Source organism: Ovis canadensis, chromosome 2 (genome assembly GCF_042477335.2).
Source record: "Ovis canadensis isolate MfBH-ARS-UI-01 breed Bighorn chromosome 2, ARS-UI_OviCan_v2, whole genome shotgun sequence".
Lineage (NCBI taxonomy): Eukaryota > Metazoa > Chordata > Mammalia > Artiodactyla > Bovidae > Ovis > Ovis canadensis.
The window spans coordinates 81724035-81729716 of NC_091246.1; the positions used below are offsets into that span (position 1 = coordinate 81724035).

The 5682-nt window shown below is 38.8% G+C and overlaps 1 pseudogene; it reads left to right on the forward strand.

Moving 5' to 3' along the window:
* The first annotated feature begins 577 nt into the window (after positions 1 to 577).
* Positions 578 to 1608, forward strand: LOC138434576 (histone-lysine N-methyltransferase SETMAR-like; annotated as a pseudogene).
* Positions 1609 to 5682: the final 4074 nt, after the last annotated feature.

Here is a 5682-nt window from a genome sequence, read left to right on the forward strand (position 1 = left end):
GAGCAACAGTTCTGGGCTTCATATACAAACACAGCAACGTCCTGAACAGAAATCACCTCTTCCAGGGCTCCCAACAGAAGGTCTCTTATGTCTCATATACCCACTTGTGAACCATTTCCTGAGATGGGCAGAAGGCCATCAATAGGTTGGCAAAGGCCAGTGTTTTTCAGTAATCATTGGAAATAGAAAGTGGATTTACCATAAGACCTATGAAGGCTCTGCAGGACTGGAATAGAAAAATGTCAGCCCTGAAATAATAGGAGTGAGATGGATAAATGAATGCAAGTTAAAAATACTTGGGAAGGGGAAAATAGACTAGCTAAGCAACCAGTGATGTTCACTACAATAAATAATGCAGCAAACACCCTTAGGAAAGGAAAGGTTGAGGTCCATGTGACTGTATTAGGTTAGTGCAAAAGTAAGTGTGGCTTTGCATTGGTGAAATTTGCATTTGGTATTGGAATACATTATTAAACAAGTGCAGCTATGTTATACATCATTTTAATGTGTATTTCTTGCTTTATGTTTTTTGCTAATGACTTATTACTTACTGTTTATTTTATATTTATTTTAGACCATGGAAATGATATTAGACAAAAAGCAAATTTGAGCAATTTTCTTATTTGCATTCAAAATGAGTCTTAAAACAGCAGAGACAACTCGCATCATCAGCAATGTGTTTGGCCGAGGAACTGCTAACGAACTTACAGTGCAGTGGTGATTCAAAACGTTTTGCAAAGGAGAAGAGTGCCTCAAAGATGAGGAGCACAGTGGCCACCCATCACAAACTGACAATAACCAACTGAGCGCTATCATCAAAGCTGGTCCTCTTACAACTACATGAGAAGTTGCCCAAGAACTCAACATCAACTATCTTATGGTTGCTCAGCATTTGAAGTAAACTGGAAAGGTGAAGAAAGCTCGGTAACTGGGTGCCTCAAGAGCTGATGAAAATCAAACAAACTGTCATTCTGAAGTGTCATCTTCTCTTATCCTATGCAATAAGGAACGGTTTTTCAATTGGATCATGACGTGTGAAGAAAAGTGGATTGTATATGACACCTGGTAATGACCAGCTCAGTGGCTGGACAGAGAAGAAGCGCCAAAGCACTTCATGTCAAAGTCAAACATGCACCAGGAAAAGGTCATGGCCACTGTTTGGTGGTCTGCTGCCCATCTGATCCACTATAGCTTTCTTAATCCTGCAGAAACCATTACATATGTGAAGAATGCTCAGCAAATCGATGAGATGCACCAAAAACTGCAATGTCTACAGCCAGCTTTGGTCAACAGAAAGGGCCCAATTCTTCCCACAACACCACCCCACCACACACCGTACAATCAGCGCTTCAAACGTTTAATGAATTGGGCTACAAAGCTTTGCCTCATCTGCCATATTCACCTGACCTCTCACCAACCAACTACCACTTCATCAAGCATCTCGACAACTTTTTCCAGGGAAAATCCTTCCACAATCAGCAGGAGGCAGAAAATGCTTTCTAAGAGTTCATCAAGTCCCAAAGCATCGATTTTTACACCACAGGAATAAACAAACTTATTTCTCATTGACAAAAATGTATTGATTGTAACAGGTCCTATTTTGATTAATAAAGATGTGTTTGAGCCTAGTTATAAGGATTTAAAACTCACCATCTGAAACTGCAATTATGTTTGCGCCAACCTAATACACAAGTATTTCCTTAGGAGTTATTCCAAGAAGAGGAATTTCTGGAGCAAATGAGATTGTTTTTAATGTTCATTTTGGGTTTGTTTTTATGTAATGCTGAATTTCCAACCAGAATTGCTATATCAATTCATACTTCTTCCAGCAGTGTCTGAGTTTCAGGAAGTGTTTATTAGGGTGGCATAAAAGTATATGTGGCTGATGACTGGTAAGACTAAAACATAGGTTGGACTGAACTATGGATATCTTAAATGCCAAAATGAGGACTCTGAACTTTACTAAGCAAATATTTTTAACTCTTAAAAAAATTGACATGCTATTTTTTTCTAAAAAGGGTTTTGAAAGGTTTAAATATATAACAATATTAATTAAATATAGATGTGGGAGCATGAGAAGACAAGCCACACTGGAAGAAAATATTTGCAAAAGATATATCAATAAATGACTGCTATCTAATACGGGCCTTCCCTGGGGGCTCAGACAGTAAAGAATCTACCTGCAATGCAGGAGACCCAGGTTCAGTCCCTGGGTCAGGAAGATCCACTGGAGAAGGAAATGGCAGTATTGCTGAGAAAATCTCATGGACAGAGGAGCCTGGTGGGCTACAGTCTGTGAGGCTGCAAAAAGCTGGACACGACTAAGCCACTGAGCATGCACAGCACACATACAATGAATATAAAGATCTCTTAAACCATAAGAAAACAAGCAACCCTACTAAGAAATGGGCAAGAGACCTTAACAGACACCTCACAAAAGAAGATATACAGATGGCAAGTAAGTATATGAAGAGATGTTCAATGCCATATGTTGTTAAATAATTTTTTTAAAAAAAATCAAGTTACCACTACATAACTAGTAGAATTACCAAATCCTAAACACTGCTAATGCCAAATGCTAATGAGAATTTGAAGCAATAGGAACTCACATTTACTGCTGATGGCAATGCAAAATGGTATAACCACTTTGATAGTCTGACAGTTTCTTACAAAATTAAACATACAATCCAGCAATCACATTCCTTGGTATCTACCCAATAAGCCTACACATGGATGCTTTATCAGGTTTATTCATAAATGCCAAAATTTGGAAGCAACCAAGATGTGCTTGAGAAAATGAATTAATAAACTGTACTATATTCAGACATGGAATATCATTCAGTCCATCCAGACAATACAATATATTCAAGCCAGGAAGGGTATGAAGATAACTTAGATACATAGTACTAAGTGAAAAAAGGCAATCTGAAAAGGATACAATAATTATCTTTGACAAAAAGGCAATATGGTTGCCAGGGTGTTGGTGAAAGTGAAGGATGACAGAGGATTTTTAGAGTAGTGGAAATACTCTGTAGGATACTACAATGGTAGATATATGTCATTGTACTTTATCAAAACCCACAGACAGTACAACACCAAAAGTGATCTGTAATGCAAACTAGGAACTTTGGATGATAATGGTGTGCCAGTATAAGTTCATCAATTGTAACAAATGCACCACTCTAGCAGGTTAGTAATGGGGAAGGTTGTGCATATGTGGTGACAGGGATTACATGGAAAGTCTCTGTACTTTCTGCTCAGTTTTGCCATGAACTTAAAACTGGTCTAAGAATAAAGTGTGTGTGTGTACATGTGGCTTTTTTTTTTTTTTTTTTTTTGCACAAGATAGTAGTACGTGCTTTAGAAGATTAAACCTGCAGTGTTGTTAAGGAAGAACAGAAAGTCACCGAAGCTAGTGGAAAAACACAGGTAGAAAGCTGCTGTAATTCTCCAGACACAAAGTCTTAACATAATAAACTAGGAGGGTGTGGGTAGGCTACAGTAGGCTACACATGGAAAGCAGAAGGAACAGTGACATTTGCCATTGGATTGTCAATAGTGGATGTGTGGGAATCAATCTCCTACTGAATATTCATGGAATTTGAGGAAAACTGGATCTAATTCCATAATTCTCAGTTGGTGAAAAGCCACTTAGAGCTAACTTTTGTGTACCTTTACTTCCTCATATGCTGAAATTTCTCATTTATACTTTTACTCAGACATTGCATTATTTAGCAATCTCTAAATAACACCATGTTCTTTTATGCGTCTATACCCTACACAATCTATTCTTGAAAACTAAAGTAGATTTTATCCTGACAGAGTAACTTTAAGGTAATAGATCTGCCACTTACTGGCTGTGTTACCTTGGGCAACATTTTTTATTTCACCTTCTTCACCCATAAAATTGAAGCAATAAAATAAAAATATATATCTCATAGGAATATTGAGCTAGTTAATTGAGATAGTATAAAATATTAAGCAAAGTGCCAGGAATGAACTCAATGTATAATGATAGTTTTTTTCTCCTTTTCCAATGATTCTTCAAAACACACACACACAAACACACACAGGTTGGCTCTATCAACCTTGTTTACTCTCTACCCAGCTCTTTTTAGAAGCCTGCTCTTGTATAAAGACCTGACAAAGTGATTCTTATAAAAGTGTAAATAACTTGTAACCGATGGAGTGCTCCTGCTGCGGTGTGTACTTACACTAAGTGACACATAATTTTCTTTATTTTTATTAATGAAGACCCAGTCTGATAGAGTCAAGCCTCTGTCAGAAAAATGAGCTTGTCATGGTAAACTGAAAATAATATGCTCCCAGAGATATGTCCATAAACTTATAGCTCAGGAACATGTGAATGTTATCTTATTTGGAAAAATGTGTTTTTTTGCAAATGTATGAACTCAATGATATTAAAGTAAGGAGACTCTTCTGGATTATTTTCACAGGCTCTAAATGCCACAGCAAGTGTCCCTATAAGAGACAGGCAGAAGGAGATCAGATACACAGAGAAGAGGAGGCAATACAAAAATGGAGGCAGAAGTTAGAGTGATGCGGCCACAAGCCAGGCGACATGAGTCACCCGGGGGTGAACGAGGCATGGACTGGATTCTCCCCCAGATTCCGCAGAGTGAACATGGCCCTGTTGACGCTTTCCATTTTTGACTTCTCGTCTCTGTGATTTTAAGAAAATAAACTTCTCTTATTTTATGCTACCAAATGCATGGTGATTTCTTACAGCAGCCACAGGAAACTAAACAGGAATGGAACTAAAGCAGATAGGCTATCAATGATCTGGGTAACTTCAGACATTGTCCATTTCCTGGTATTTCTCCTATAGAGAATGCCCAGCTTTTTATTCTGTCCTGTTCTTTTCCTCAATGGAGTTTTTCTCCTCTGCTACCTTTAGTTCTCTACCTCATGGTTTCCACCAGCTCTTAGTCTGTGTTACCTCATAGTTTTAGCTTGCAATTCATTCCACCTACAATTGATAGAATCATTCTTCTCATCCGTTATGTGTTAATTCCTATCTCCACCTGCCAAGTCATTTCATTCCCTTCCAGTTCAAAATCCTAAAAGCGTGAAAATAACTGACCTAGCAAATCATACGTTACTTTAGTTTCTTTGGGATTATAACTACAATGCTATCAGCTACAGCTTGTGTCTCATGGTACCAAATGGCTGCCTATGGCTGGTCCTTTGGCAGGGATCCCATAAATATGCAATTTCCCCTAAATATGGCTGTAGGTGTGACCCCCTTTGACAAACAATCTACCATGCTTCTTATGTTCAGAAAGTTATAAACAGGCTGCTGCTGCTGAGTCACTTCAGTTGTGTCCCACTCTGTGCAACCCCATAGATAGCAGCCCACTAGGCTCCCCCAAACTTGGGATTCTCCAGGCAAGAACACTGGAGTGGGTTGCCATTGCCTTCTCCAATGCATGAAAGTGAAAAGTGAAAGTGAATTGCTCAGTCATGTCCGACTCTTAGCGACCCCATGGACTGCAGCCCACCAGGCTCCTCTGTCCAAGGGATTTTCCAGGCAAGAGTACTGGAGTGGGGTGCCCTTGCCTTCTCCAGTGAGAGACTAATTCACCAATTATCATGGGCACAGAGCTTTTACATGACCTTTCCCTTATAATGCCTAAAACCAAATGGAAATTTGACAGTCTC